Consider the following 17,093-nt stretch of genomic DNA (forward strand, 5'->3'; position numbering starts at 1 on the left):
TTTGATGGTATTCTCACAAACTTTTGATGCATATCTGTTGAAGCATATAATGTCCTTGTAGGCAATATGCATATAGTTATGTTTCCTGCTGCCAAGTAGATGAAGTAGCATGATGTCAGCCAGGTGATTAGACTGTCCCCAAGTATAAGTAATTTACATTTATAAAATAAAGTATGATTTTGAAACTGCTTTTGCAAAAATTGCATCAGTGAAAAAATTATGCCAGTGGGGGAGATCTGATCTTGTCTTTAGCCTTCAAGCTGCCCTTAATTACTCCTGGGTTTATGCAATGCTAACTTAGGGAGACATTCAGTTTATAGTTTAAACGATAGTAGCACTTCCCCAAAACTCAACTGCCTTTGTAAAGCTAATGAGAGACCACCAGACTAGGATGATAGAGGAGCCTGAATTCTGCTAAGGTGTAGACATAGGTAATTGCCAGCCATTATTCTGTAGGTCACAAGATATGCAGCTTCCCCAGTTGCTTCTGCAGATAACATCGCTATTGTAGAACCTAAGATTGGCTTTTTGAGATACTTTTTCAGGTTTTTTTTTGTATGTCTGGCTACCAATGGCTCTATCTGGACCCACCAGCCACTCTTATGGCCTCACCCAGTAATGACTTAGCTCACAGGAGGACCATTCCCCACACCTCTGTGATTGCACGTTCAACCAATCAACAGCAAGCACCCATTGTCTAGCCACCCCTACCACTTCCCCAAACTACCTTTGAAAAACTCTAGCCCCCAAATTTCTTGGGAGACTGATTTAAGTGATAATAAAACTCCAGTCTTTTATTTAGTTGGCCCTACCTGTGTAAAACTCTTTATTGCAATTCCCCTGCCTTGGTAAATCAGCTCCATCTGGGGAGGGGCAAGAGGAACCCACTGAGTGGTTACATTGTAAGTAGCAATTCCCTCATGCTAAAGATAACATTGTAAACGCTGACTAAGAATTAGCTGTGCTTTTCACAGGGTCACTAAGAGAACTATCTGAGATAAAGTATATGGGTACATTCTTCATTTAAAAAATATCAGTTACTTAATATTGGATTGTAACATTGAATTATAAACTTTTTACACTCATTGAGTCAGGCATCATCATACATGCTAGAGTAAGCAATAATGTTTTTCTTCTGGAAACTCTTTAGGGAACTATTTAAGTGCTTATTGTTAACGTGTCTTAAATCTTACAGAGTAGCTTTGAGATTGAGGTCTAAAAACATCAACAGCAAGATAATACCACACAGAACTCCCATCTCACAGGTCTCTGGATCTCAAACTATGCAAAACTAAAAACTAAGCAACATTCCATGGATCCAACACTTCCATTATGCTTAAAGTTTGTCAATGTTGTTTTAGATAATTGGTCTACTCCACTTTCAGGAATCTATTGGTAGGTCTTTTATTTTTCTTACAGATTACTTAATATCATGAAATATATCCTCTTATATACTGTTTAAGCTGCACACTATTCTATTGTATAATCTTACTGCAGTCAGAACTACAGGAGTCTCTCCCCAAATGTGGGGCTATGCTCCTAGAAATTAGCATGGTTGCGAAAAAAAAATCTGTCTGTGTTCGGCAAGAACAATGTATCATAAAATAGGAGGTTTGGTGGGAAGTAATAAAGGCGTTACATATATAAGCACACCTACACACACAGAGAAATTTAGTTTCAGAAGGCAGCTGCTTCCAAAATGAACAAGGCATAATGCATGTTACAAACCAGATTCTACCAGTAACCATCCTCTTTAACCACCTTACATTTTTCAGAAAAACTTGGTGTACTTTTATTTTCTTCCAAGGCAGAATCTCCAAAAATTTTGATATTATGTAATTCTATCACTTTAAGCATTTTATTAAAACTAGTCCTTGCTGGATTTAAATGCCATGCCTTTTTCCTTGAAATGCCTCCTTCTCCCCAGTCCCTTAACACCCTTTCACTAATTTCCCTTTTTCAGATTTTAGCAAATTGCTTATACTTCCACATGACATTTTCTCAAAATTGCAGTTGGCCTTTGAACAACACGAGGTGTTGGGGTGACAGTCTCCCCCGCTGTTTAAAATCCATGTACAATTTTGACTCCCCAGAACTTAAATACTAATAGCTTGCTGTGGACAAGAAGCCTTATCGATAATATAAATAGTTCATTAACAAATATTTTAATGTTACATGCATCGTATACTGTATTCGTAAAATACAGTAATCTAGAGAAAAGAAAATGTTCTTAAGAAAATTATAAGGAACAGAAAACATATTTACTAGGCAATAAGTGGAAGTGGGCCACAGTAAGTCGTCATTCTCCTTGTCTCCACATGGCTGGGAGGAGGAGGAAGAGGAGAGGTTGGTCTCACTATCTCAGAGGTGGCAGAGAAAGAAAATCCATGTACAAGCGGATCCATGCAGTACCAACCCTGTTGTTCAAGAGTTAACTGCAGTATAATGCATAGGCACTTTTTCTTGCCCTGCTCTTCTAGCCATTCTTACCAACACAACATCATGGTTTGCGCTACACTGAGCATATTTAAAAATGACTGAGGACTTAAACGTTTGTGATACAAATCCAGTGCTATATCATCTCAGCACTATTTCTGGAAAAACAAGTTGCTGAACTAAAAGTGGGAATTCACCCAAAAGTCTTGTGAAATCTATTGATGGGTCTAGTGTGATCTACCAGATGAGGCTAGTGTGATTCTGTGTGTTCGTTTTATTGAAATGCAATGTGAAGGTGGTTTTATGGAGCTCTAAGAGGACATCTTGGTCTTAGAAGTGTACAGCATGGACTCTGACTCAAATGCTGCTTAGCTGGCCTTCTTCTGGGGACTTGTGTATATACAGAGACAAACAGCAGACAAAAGCCAAGACAGACAGAAATGCCCATGAGTGATTTCTTGCCTGAAGCCTGTTCAGAGCTGGGAATGGAGGCTTTCTTCTTACTTTATGCGCCCCCTGGTACCACCTAGGTGAAGATAGCAGGAAGGCAAGATCACCTTAAAACTTCTGGATTTAACCCGTTCAGGACAGTAGTCCACATAAACATTGGCAAAAATATCATTTTCATGTATGCTTTGCAACCTGTGACATCAATTCGTGGGATTAGATAAAGTGGACTGAAATTGCAAGGTCAGTTTGGGTGATATTTAAAGACAGTTTGGTGACACCTGGCATTTTTCAGAGCAATGAGGTTTTGTAGAGTGAAAGTTAAATTTGAGTAATTACAACTAACAGTTCACTTCATATCTTTTGGCTGAGTAAGCCTAGAAAAGTTGTGTTCTTTATAACAAATTATTTTGTTCATTTACATGGTGGCTTTACAAGTATAGTGAAAGCTGTTCATGTTAAAAAAAAGATAAGTCTCCTAATTAAATATTGGTTTCTGATAATATGTAATCCAAAAATAAACTTGTAATACCTAAAATAATTAGGTGTTATCCAGAGAAGCTTCAGTGTTCATGTTTATTTTAGTGCTAATCATTTCCTCTCTTGATACAGTGTTTTTCTGATTAAAACATTTGGGCAATCTGGAACTTTAGGACATATGAAAATTATACACTTTATAATTTTTAACATCCAAAGAGCGTGCTTTCTTGAGCAGGAATTTGTATAGTTCCATCTTAACCTCCATAGTTTAATTAACCATGCATTTTTCAAAGTCTGGATATTTGTGAGGTTAGACCCAAATTTTTACTGACTTAATAAAGTCACTATTGTGAGCCAACGATATTCTTGATCAACAGACACTTCTTTTCCAAGTAGGCATTTGAGGTTCTACCATCCTTTTGTGCCATAAATTCCTGAGTTTCCAGAGAGCAGAACAGGAAAGAGTGGGTGAAGGCACATCCCAGAAGCAACTCATTTTGCATCGTTCATGTTCCCTTTTGACAATTTGTCAAACAGCCCCACACCAAAGAAGCACGGACTAGGACATGTAGGCCCTGGGTGGGCAACCATTTCCTAGCAACAACTCTTCCATTAAAAGAGTAGTACAAAATTTGCTGTCTCTGCCCCTCAAGTATCCTACTTCTTCACTTTCTCCAGAGTCCCAGAGGGTCAACGGAGCATTCATCTTCATTAGTATGAAGATATCAATAATGCTGTTGAGGCTCCTTGTCCACACTGTTTCACAATGCTGGGGCCAGAATAGAGAACCACGTCAGAAACTTAGTGGGATGAACTGAAATTATGATGGATTCAAATTTCAGCCCACTTCTGAGTAATGAAGGAAGAGATAATGATATTGTTCTGGGCTCAGAGACAGCAAGATGCCATTTTGTCCCCATCAATTCTCCAGAATCCAGCAACACCTAGTGAGTTAATAGAAACATAAATTCATAAAATTATTTGTGTTACCATGTGTTCACACTCAAATATTCTATCAACTAAAGCATTCTTTGCCCAGAATTGCTCTGCTGCTTCTTTTGAAGTCCAGTAAGTATCATGGTTTCCAAATGTACTTCTTTTTTCTTTTTTTTTCAGATGGACTCACACTTTTGTCGCCCAGGCTGGAGTGCAGTTGCACGATCTCGGCTCACTGCAACCTCTGCCTCCTGGGTTCAAGTGATTCTCCTGCCTCAGCCTCCCAAGTAGCTGGGATTACAGGTGCACACCACTATGACTGGCTAATTTTTTTTTGTATTTTTAGTAGAGACGAGGTTTTATCATTTTGGCAGGCTGGTCTCGAACTGCTGACTTTAGGTGACCCACCCTCCTCGGCCTCCCAAAGTGCTGGGATTACAGGCATAAGCTCCCGTCACCTGGCCCCAAATATACTTCTTTTAGTTCTATCTTGCCACTGGCATTTCCAAGTACATGCTGTTAGACTCCCTCCGATCTTTATTACTTGCCAAAACCATGCCCTTCCTCAGCTATTGCATTACCGAGTCCTGGCTTACTCCAATGACTATACAAAAATTATGGTTCCCAACTACTTTCTCATTTCAGTATTTGGTGTGCTACTTTTTCATCCTCAACTGAAAATAGGTTAATGAGAAAATGTAAATTTAAGAAAACGATATTAAAGAGAAAGCAGAAGATTACAATCAGGTGGCTAATCTGGTGCCATACACCAATATCCACATTAACACCAAAATACTAAAAGTTTACCATTTGACAGAGAGTAATGGAATTCTCTGAGCCATACCACAGTCTTTGAAGAAATATTATCTGGCTTGAAAAGACATCTCTATCTTTAGTCAAGATCCAATGGCTCATTGTTAAACATGAGGTCTTGGAAGAACCATTCTCAAAGACAAAACAAATGTTCTTTCTGCATATTGGTACACCCCCAAATCTGCTACTGTCTGCTTCAGCAGATTATTCTTCAGCAGATCATCATTATTATTATTATTTTGAGTCCTCCCCAAATAACGATTTTTATTAAACCAGCAACAATTATTATACAAATAACTAATATTCATAGAACATAAATTTTATGTCGAGCAATCTGCTAATTATTCACGAATATATTATAAAGGTACCATTAATATCTGCATTTAAATATGAGCAAGTGGTGTTTCTGACTGCATATTTAGGTAGAAATGCTGACTCTTGTTTCATGTGTCTAAAGCAACTCATGCTCATTTCAGAAATCATTAAGTGAGGAACAGAAGAGTTAGAGCAATCCCATTGGCTAACAGGTCTTGCAAGGGAAGATTTTAAGCCTATTTATGAAGATGCTTGAAAGAAAGTGGTAATAACAAATAATTTACCCAAATACATACAAAAAGGACTTGTGGAAGGCAGGGAACGAAAACTACCTGTCCTACGAAACCAGAAAGTACCTCATCTGTTTACCAGTTAAAGATTGAACCCAGGAAATGAACAAAAAAGAGGTTCATGTCTTCTAAGACTTGGGGCAGGGTTCTCCTGTATTAACGTCTCTAGTAGGAAGGATTCCTAAAGGTGCACCCCTTCCTCCAAGATTTCTGTCCCCTGGTTATTTAGTCAACCATTAATCCCAGTTTGGGAAAATGGTTTCTGTGCTTCAGATTTCAAATTGACTTATTGATTTTTGTTTGTTTTATTTTCCTTACCTCTCACTATGTAAAAAATTACACATACATGGCCAGGTCCGGTGGCTCACGCCTGTAATCCCAGCACTTTGGGAGGCTGAGGCAGGTGGATCACGAGGTCAGGAGATCGAGACCATCCTGGCTAACACAGAGAAACCCTGTCTCTACTAAAAATACAAAAAGAATTAGCTGGGCGTGGTGGCAGGCGCCTGTAGTCCCAGCTACTCGGGAGGCTGAGGTAGGAGAAAGGCATGAACCCCGGAGGCAGAGCTTGCAGTGAGCCAAGATCGCGCCACTGCACTCCAGCCTGGGCGACAGAACAAGACTCCGTCTCAAAAAAAAAAAAAAAAAAAAAAGGCCAGGCGTGGTGGCAGCACTTTGGGAGGCCGAGGCGGGTGGATCATGAGGTCAGGAGATAGAGACCATCCTGGCTAACGCGGTGAAACCCTGTCTCTACTAAAAATACAAAAAATTAGCCGGGCGTGGTGACGGGAGCCTGTAGTCCCAGCTTCTCGGGAGGCTGCGGCAGGAGAACGGCGTGAATGAGGGAGGCAGAGCTTGCAGTGAGCCGAGATGGCGCCACTGCAGTCCAGCCTGGGCAACAGAGTGAGACTCCGTCTCAAAAAAAAAAAAAAAAAAATTACACATACGTAAACATAACACACACACACACACAAACACACACATGGAGTTACGTACTAGGTTGTGAAGAAGCTGTTCCATTTACCTAATTCTAAAGTGAATTTTAATAGTTTCAAGTTGTTATTTTCCATTATCATGCATTCCTGAATGAGGACAATGTATCTCTTCTTTGTTTTACCCCAACAGAAAACGTCTGTGGCTCTCTTATATCTCTACTGTCTGATATTTTATTTTCAATGGTGGCCACCGTTTCCGACCAGCTCTGGCTGGGCTAGAGGAGGTGTCCATCCACCCCAGAACCCTTCCTGAGACTAACGGGCTCGGCCATGGTGATGTAACCCAGGAGCAAGTTGTTTCTGAGAAGATGGAGCCCTGGAAACCTCATGTTCTGTCTGAAGTTATTTATTTATTTATTTATTTATTTATTTATTTATTTATTTAACAGGAAACTCAAAACACTTCCAGAGGCTGAAGATAGTTCCAGGACCAATGTTTTTGTCATCTTCACATAAACCAATGTAAGACAAAAAATGCTGACACATAATGTGCCAGTTATTCCTGTAGAAAGCAAAATTAACTCCATATATTTTAAGGGAAGTGGGTTCAATTCACAGAATTAGGTCCATACAAGACATCTGGAAGGAATAGAACAGTGGGAGGCAGGCAGCCACTCCGTGCTCAGGATCACACCAAGTGGCAGGGAGGCATGGATGGAGCCCTGCCACTTCCGCTGCCCTGGCGCAGCCACACGTCCCTGCTGACGCTCGCCTTACAAGAGTCGTCTTGTCTTACTCAGACTGACTCCTTGCTGCTACTGGACAGTTGCACCTCTATGGTCATGCTTGCCGGCAGAAAGAGCAGCTGGAAGAAAACCTCCTGTCTGCCGTCTGTATCTCATGTCAGTGCTTGTAGCTGACAAATAGGGTTTTCATCCTGAACTTAACCTGCAAAGAGGTCTATATAGAAAAAGCAGATTTTATCTTTCCATCTTTCATTGTACAAGAACACTCCACTACAGAAGGCCAAACTTCACTCCTGTAATCCCAGCACTTTAGGAGGCCGAGGGATCACGAAGTCAGGAGATCGAGACCATCCTGGCCAACATGGTGAAACCCTGTCTCTACTGAAAATACAAAAAATTAGCTGTGTGTGGTGGCGGGTGCCTGTAGTCCCAGCTACTAGGGAGGCTGAGGCAGGAGGACCACTTGAAACCGGGAGGCAGAGGTTGCAGTGAGCCAAGATCACACCACTCCACTCCAGCCTGGGCAACAGAGCGAGACTCTGTTTCAAACAAACAAACAAACAAAAACAAACAAACAAAGGCCAAAATTGAGCTGAATGAGCCACTCCACATTGTTCTCCACCCCACACTTTACTGTTTCAAAGACTCTGACTTTCAGTACCTGCATCTTCTGTGCACTGACTGTCAGCCCTCAATTTCCCAACACACAGTGTTCCCAGGACAGCCTTCTCCCTGCCCTCCATACAAACAATTCTCCATTCGTATGTTTGTTTGTTTGGCTTGCAGCCTTAGAATGAAGAAGAAATTATATCAAAAAAGACATAATCCAAACACAGTTTTCTACTGTGGTATTCTGCTGCATCTTTGATTCAATTTCAGAGAATACACGATGTCAAATCTGTCTCTTTACTGTGTTGGGTTCAGCTGGAGCTGTTCCTTTATGTAGGCTAACAGGGACAGCACACACATCTTTTTCTTTAATTTTTCTATCTATCTTCAAATATCTCATTAATAAGGTAAATTGTAAGTTTTAGCAATAGCTTGGCTATCAATCTTAATTTAGTGAGTTGTAAGTTTTGTTTGTTTCCTTTGTCTTAAAATACATTTAGTAGGTGCCGGAGAAGCTCTATCAGGAGGCGGTTTCTAGGAATAATGTAACCCAAACGTCCTATAGGTGATATTTATGGTAATTCATTAAATATGCATGTAGACAATCCTCATAAGATTTCAATATTCTGGTAGTAAGTTTAATTAAATGTTGTGGAAGCTTTAAGCTATCAGAAATAAATGATGAAAACAGAGTAATATCTATTACCATTGTTCTCATAGTTTTGTGGAAAATATCTGTGTTTAATTATCATTGAATCACAATTAAACCTATGGCAGATCCTTCTGGTACAAAGAGGAAAATCAAAATATACTTTGTGTATGCTCTAATTAACCCATAGTGGCTAGAAAACAGAGAAGTGGAAAAGTGGCACAATAAATCTTTATTGTTCCACTATTTTTTTCTGACACAACCTTGTACATTATTTAGGAGCAAAGATAGGGCATTTTTGGACAATTATGCATAGGAGGAACTGAGTGGGTTTTAATTTATATTGGCCAAGGTCTCCTCTAACCCTAGTCTTATTAATTGAATAGAATTTCTGAATTATAGAGTTATTAATCTTTCTTTTCAGGATTTTTCATGGATTTTCAGTGATTCAATGAGTTTGGATCCACTGTATTTTTTAAATGCTCAAATGTTCATAAATTTTCTGTTGAGAGCTCCTTCAAACTGGATATTAGGTTCTTTGCTATTATCCCATTACTACTTAAAAGCACGTTTACTTTGTGGTAAAAGGTACACCAGGGTCTCATTCTATTCCCCCAACTGGAAATCAATCATTTCTCAAAGGAGCTTACATTAAACTTATTGGGAAAAGGTATTATAGGCTCCAATTTGGGTACCGTTTATTGCTGGTGTGCTCATTACTACTGACATGACATTGTCTTCAGGCTATTTCAAAGAGAAGAGCTAGAAACATCTCTAATGTATATCTATCTCTATATCTATTTCTATATTTATTTACAAATCTTGAGGTCATAGTGATATTTACAATTCAGTTCAATGTGAGACATAACAGTGTCTCTGTTTCTATGATGTTATAATTTTAACAGTTTTTCTTACAACATTGACTACTAACTCCATTTACATAATACCTGTAATAGGTGATACTTCTACAAAAAAGCCAAACAAATAAAATTTAAAATTTATTCTTTTATTTATTCTTTAATGCATCACAGTAAGAATATATGGTGAAAATACTTTGTTAGAAAGTTCCATGAATTAATCTTTTCTTAGAGTGGTTTTGCAAATAATTTCATAAATAGCTGGGTTGATTTATGCAGCTGATCTTGTTATGGTTCCCAGTGATTGTCTTCCTCCACTCCCCATTATTGTGAGATAATCACATACCTCCTCCAGTTGTTGTGTGACTTGCAGTTTCTCCCTGTGGAAACAGTAATTCTACAACTCTGTGGTTAGGTGTGGCTCTGTGAATTGATCTGCCAGTGGACGTGTCATGAGCCACTGTTGGGGAGAGAAGAGGCCTTGCCTTTTTACTCTTTCCTCTATCAGGGGAACATCATACCTTTCTTACTGGCTGTCCCTTCAGCCTCAGGGCCCACTGTACACAAGACATACCTGACCTGCAGCCCAGTGAAAAGGCAATAAAAGTGTTATTTTAAGCCCGTGGGATTACATACATATAGAAATACAAATATAGTGAAGTCTTACATCCAACTGTGTCCTTGCTACCCAAACTCTTCTATTTCCTCTTCCAATATGTCATTATTTCTATGGTTTTAAGCTTAATCTCATGGTTTTTGTTTCGGAAATTAGGCAAACATGCAGTATATTAATGAAAATGGAGTGGTACTCCCCCAAATAAACTGATAGTGAACTCAATATATTTAAGCTCTTCTAACTTGCTTTGCTCTAACTTGCTTACCAGGAAACTTTATGAGCTACGCTTTTGCCTTATGAGTTTAACTAACTGCCCAGATGAAATGTATCCTGTGAAATACTAGTACAAGTTGTGCAAACAAATTGGGAATTATACGAGATTAAAAGGGGTTCTTCAAACATGAGCCTTGAGAAGTTCTAGTCTTGTGACCATCCCCAGCACCTATGGGAATGGACACACTTGGGCCTTCCCTAAGATGGCTGCTGCTTCTTAAGTGTTTCCTCTAAGCACATCACCAGTTAATATAATTTCTGAGATAAGTCTTGGCCTTCTTTGAAATAGTACCATCATTAAACTGGATCATTCATGGCAGAGCAAGCCTAGTTAACTAGCTCTTAATCTGATTGGATGGAACAAAAATGCAAATTTTCCTTCTAAGCAAAACAACATGAAAAGAAACTATTGTTTCCCCTTAACTTCAACTCCATTTTCATACTTGAGACATGAGGAGGGAGAAGACGTTTGATTTTCATTGAGTACAAGGTTAAATTTGGATAGTGAGTATAACATGCTTAGAAGAAATTGTGGTAATCTTTTTCAATAAGGTGATGAGGATAGAAAGAACTATTTTTTTTTTTTTTTGCATCCTAGATTGAGACAGTTTCTTTACAATTGAAAAGAGAACTAACTGCAAAGATTCTGGAAGACGATGGCTTCCACAGTGCATCTATTTTGTTTTATTTTATTTTTTCTCTTTCCTATACTGATTAGTAGTAAATATCCTAAAATATAAGAGTCTTTTATTCTGAGAACTCCAAGGAGATAAAATGAAAAAGGAAGAGGGTAGGGTGGAAGAGTGCTGGGAAGTACTGAAACGGGAAAGCTCTCAGCAAGATAACAGATTCATTCACAGAGGTTCTGACGGGGTTTTCTGTCCGCAGGGGCTGCCATAACAAAATAGTACAAATTGCTGGTTTAAATACAGGTATTCATTTCCTCACAGTTCAGGGGGCTGGACATCTGGGATTTGGATGCCAGCATGGTCAGGGTCTGAGGAGGGCCCTCTTCTGAGCTCACAGAGGCTGCCTCCTCTCTGTGTCCCATGTGACCTTTCCTTGGTGTGTGCATGGAGAGTGAGCAATCACCTTTTCCTTTTCTTATAAGGACATCGATTCTATCAGATTAGAGCCTCTTCCTTATGACTTTAAGCCACTTACCCTCAAAAAGTCCAGTTCTCTAAATATAGCCACACTGAGAGTGAAGATTTTGACATAGGAATTTTGGCAGAGGTGGGCTTTGAGGGAGGGAATATCACAATTCAGCCCATATCAAGGGTTTTAGCATATGAGACAGAAAAGCCCACAATGGCACGTGGAAGGAGTAACACCTAGATGTTTCATTTTTCTATCACTTTTTAACATTCTTGTCTAATGATGAGAATAAATCATTATTATTTTAGAAACACACATATCTTGCAAAGATATAATAGGAAATTTAAAAATACATATATATCACGACACTAGAAATGCCTGGTAAAATAAAGATAGACATTACGATTCTATAATTTTTCAAATTACAATGAGACCAGAGTAAAAAGAAGCAGACTTTATGTGACATTTCATCTTAACAAGGAAAAAAGATGAGAGGAGGTAACAACATTTAGAAACAGAAAGATTATTTAAGATTAGAAGAAATTCCAATTACTTTTCTGAAATTAATAGGAAAAATTATAATCAATGAGTTCGTAAAATTGTGTGGAGATATTCAAAGGTTCAATGGAAGAGGATTAGCATTTATACCCTGAGAAAACCTCACAGTCCCCTATAATTTGATAGTGACAGTTAGTGGTTTGATATCAACCTGAGATCATTTGCTTTTAGACTTAAGAGTGTATTTACTATCAGTGAAGATCCAAACATACTCTAGAAAATGTTGAGAGCAGATAAAAGTTTTTGAGTGGTTTCAAGGTCAAATGTTTCTGGAAATTATTATATTACATTGAGAATACATTTTAACTGTGTGTACAATTTAAATATATTAAAATTAGCAGGCTGGGTGGGGTGGCTCACACCTGTAATCCCAGCATTTTGGGAGGCCGAGGCGGGCAGATCATGAGGTCAAGAGATCGAGACCATCCTGGCCAACACGGTGAAACCCCATCTCTACTAAAAATACAGAAATTAGCTGGGCATGGTGGTGCGGGGCTGTAGTCCCAGCTACTCGGGAGGCTGAGTGAGGAGAATTGCTTGAACCCGGGAGGCAGAGGTTGCAGTGAGCCGATATCGTGTCACTGCACTCTGGCCGGCAACAGAGTGCGACTCCATCCCCCCACCCCCACAAAAAAAAAAAAGAAATTGGCTCCATTATGTAGAACATTTCTGTACCTATAATGTGATGCTATTGTGAATTTTCAAGAAAGGGTATATAGCATGCAGCCTTATCCAAATTTTACCACTAGGAATCAGATTTTCAGGTGGGTCTCTTTAGTCTAGTGGTCCTCAAATGGTTCCAGAAACTCTGAACTATAATTTTGATTTTTTTTTTTCTGGAGACAGTGTATTCTGACCATATTTAAAAACAACGTTCTACTCCCAAATTGCTTAAATTGTCTTTAGAGAAACAGGTCATGTATAATAGACAAAAATCTAAGTTTGCCATTTCCTGACAAACTTGCATGCATAGTTTGCCATTTCACTTGGAAGAAGGAAAGGCCATTTTTGGAGGGAATGTATGGGAGATACGTGGAATAAATGGGAACTTCGTTGAGGCCTGAAGATGGGGGCATGTGACACACGAGAGGACACTGGCACTGGTAAGAGAAGAACAGGATTCGTGAAGCATGGAGAATACCTTAAATAAGAATCAGTCTCCTTGAGTCTGATTTTATTTTTTCTCTGACCACTCTTAGCGGAGAAACAGTGCTGAAACATGACCCAGAGCATGGGATTTCAAATCAGACCAATGGAGCTTCGCTTTTCACTTCTCCACTTCAAACCTTTGTGAACGTCGCTTAGCTATAGCGCTGCACCTCACCTGCAGATGGGGGTAATGATAGCAGCCAGTTCATTGAGTTATTGGAAGATTAATTAATGCCCTTAAAGCACCTTCCTAGCATTGGCTCCACCTAAAGTAAGTGATTAACGTATATTGAAATATTATTAATACTGTAACTCCTTACCTTGTAATCAGTGCATCTGTTTTAAGCTAAAATCACAGTGACTTCTTTAGCTAAAATGAATTATTTTACTGAATATACAATTCAGATAGCACACTTAAGCATTTTTCACTTAAGTATTTTGTGTTTAACGGTTTCCTTTGTGTACATACATATACTATATAAACTATATAAATAATTATTTGTGTTTAGTTTGTTGATATTTAGTATCTAGAGAGAGCCTTGCGTTGTCCAGGCATTCCCTGCTGGTTTCAAATCCCCTTCTTCCCCGCCAGCGTTTCCTCTTAAGGATGTGAAGAGGTGTCCTAATTACAAGTCAGGGCGCACACCCCGGTGCGCCCCCTTCTTCCTGTGCTGTTTGTCTTCAGTGCCTCACACCAGTGCCTTGGACCCATTTGACTTCCTTCATCTCTGCTGACATTTTTCTTTCTGTCTTATATCAGGAGGTGCACTGTGAAAAACCTCCCCTTTGAGGAAGCTTCAAAAGTTACGTTTCTGTTCTAGCACAGCTCTTTTTTCTAGTTACATCTTTTACAAGTATAACCTGTCTTTAATCACTGCATGACCTTGACAAGATTTAGAATCACAGAACCTCATCACTCACATGGACCCATGGGAATACCCAGTTGAACCCAATACAGAAAATTTCTCTCAATCATCCCTGAAAAACGGCTGTGCAACCCTTGAGTGTATTTCTGCAGTGACAGAGTGCTCCATAACTCAGGAGGCAGCAAATCCCATTGTTGACTAGCCTTAAGAGCATCCTATATTTAGTCAATGTATGCCTCCCTACAACTTTAACCTGGGTAGTAACTCAGGGCTGCGTGACTTAAAGACGTACTGTGGAATACGAATACTCTTTCCAGCTCTCCAGAGAGATGGTAAATGAAATGCAGTTTTCATCTCTCAGTATTCTCCTGTACTTAACCATGGTAGTTTCTGATTAGTCATTGTCACTGTTGGAAGTGGCTTGAATTGGGCATTCTGCATCTCACCAGATGTATAGAAGGTTGTGGTGCACTCCAAAGCCTATTTTCCATCCATCAAGCTCTGTTTGCTCAGGCTTTGTCAGTTTCTATTATTAATCACTTATTTCATCTATTTTCCAATTGCTTTACAGAGTTGCCTCATTTTTAGCTAGTGGCTAAAGTTACTCAGCAGGTCTGTAGTTTCTTCACTTATAAAAGTGAGATAATAGGTCTGAATCCAACTTTGTACAGCAGAGTACATTATTCAAGTCTTAAAGTGCTTAATGTGTCCACATATTCATCAAGATATTCAAAATTATATTATCACATGCATGATTGTTTAAATTAATAAATAAAAGTTTAATATTTTTATAAAAGTAAAATGTTGGAAATTACACTCAATTATAGTAGTTGTTAATGTCTTATAAATATTGTTGATATTATTTTCATTGTTGTTAGTGTTTTATAAATATTAATCATGTAACATCCTTTCAGGAAGGAGCCATTCATACTACCCTTTGACGGATGAGGAAAATTGATATATGGCAAGAAAAGTGGCAGAGCTGATGTTTGAAACTCAAATTTCAGGTTCTAAAATCTCTGTATGCTTAACCTTTAGGCTGGATTACTTACTGAGTTAAATAATACCCATGTGATGAGTACATGACACATGCTCTTTGGCATCAGGAAGAGGAAAGTTGGGAGTTTATAGATAAGAACAATTGGGTGTCACGGAAGTTAGTTGATGCATGTAGAATACAGAGAGATTGTGAGGTCCTTCTGAGAAATCTTTGCCTGTTGTCTTTTCTGCAGGATAGCCAGGCGTGCTGAACACTTGAGTTTTCAGTTAATGAGAGTCCCCATAGGTGTCCCTTTCCTTCCATGTTCCTTGGAACTGAAAATCTCTAAAGTTCACTTGAAAGAGGTTTTAACAAAAGCTTAATACAAGGCTTTGGATATTGAAGTAACAATGACCAACTTCAACAAATGCTTGGAAAAGGAAGTTTATCCAAACCTTTCAGGCTTTGGACAGAACTTTTGAAATCAAAGACAAATAGTGAAGTTCTCATGTTTAAGACATTCTTCAATGTTTAGGATACGTCAAAATTCACTTACTTCTCCAAAGGTTATAATCACAGAAAGTCATTTTCAAAAGAAATTAGGTACTACTTGTCACTGCAGTTCTTAAGAGCAGGAAATGGTATTTGCAGGTATTGACATTGTGATAAATGTTTGTAATTGGGTTAATATTGCTGTTTCGTACCAGAGAACTAACTACACTTTTCACCGCTGCTGAAGGGATGGCTTGGTTGGTAACGATCTGGACTATTTTGCTGAACATTTTCATTGTGCACACTTAGCATGCAGGGAATCTGAAAGCAAGAAAGAAAATCAGTGCAACCTGGAATGCAAGATCGAATTTTACATTTTTTTTTTTTTTTTTTACAATTAATTGACTTTATTTTCAGTTCAAAGTGTTCTATAACTTCAGTTGCTGATGGTTCAATTCACATTTGAAGCAAGTCTGAAAGTTAACTTAGAATGGTATTCCTAAATGTTTTCTAGTCACGATTTCCTAGAAACCCATTGTCCATCAGTAGTGCTTAGACTTTGCCAATCTACTTTTATTCGAAAAGGAGGCAGGGGGAAGGCTGGAAAAATAAACCAGGTTTGAAATAACATTTTACAAAGCTTTAAAATCTTTGTAAGCAGCAATTCAGACATTTAGTTTATTTTAATGTCATGCTTTTATTAGAAACTAGGAAGTGGTTTTTTTTTACTTCATTGTTAAATTTGAAACAAGTGCATACTCAGTCCTTCTAAATGCAATTAGGTAAATAGAAGGCTCTTTTCCCACTAACTTACACTATCACTTGAGATGTGTTATTTTTAGTAGTGATTGTTTGGTTGGTTTGTTTGCCTTTAGAGACAGAATCTCCCTTTGGTACCCAGGCTGGCCTCGAATTCCTAAGCTCAAACAATCCTCCTGCCTCAGCCTCCTAGAAGCTAGGACTATAAGCATCACTTTGATTGGTACACCCCCATCTTTGGAGGAAGTCTGCAATGAAGCCTTGTGTAAGTCAGTCACAGTGTTAAACTGAACCCAGGAGATTTCACAGGTAAGAAAACTGACTCATAAAAATCCAATAAATCATCTTAAATACAAAGTTCAAATTTAATATATTCCCTTTAAAAGTTAGTATTTTGGAGATAAACATTTTACCAAACATAAGTTAGTAATAACTTATGCTTGTTAATTTTAAGTCAAAATTGAGAGATGGTTTTATTACAATAATTTTTAACGATGTCTAAGACTGAATAAGAGTATCTGATGATAACCTAACCCGAGTAAACTTAAAAAAGCAGTAATATTTCCCAATTAATAGCACAATGAACTGTGGCTTAACAATTTTCATATACTAAATATACTTTTCCCACATCATGACATATGAATTGTAAAGATGAAATTGCTAGCACTCTTCTCTGTTGAAGAGGAATTTTGGAACATGCAAATGCAGATGGTACTGGATAACCTCCAGTCTGTGCCTCCATCTTGCTATATAAACTCTTCTAAAATTAGTGGAATTCTCATAAGAAAAA

This window comes from Pan paniscus, chromosome 6, assembly GCF_029289425.2.
Source record: "Pan paniscus chromosome 6, NHGRI_mPanPan1-v2.0_pri, whole genome shotgun sequence".
Taxonomy (NCBI): Eukaryota; Metazoa; Chordata; class Mammalia; order Primates; family Hominidae; genus Pan; species Pan paniscus.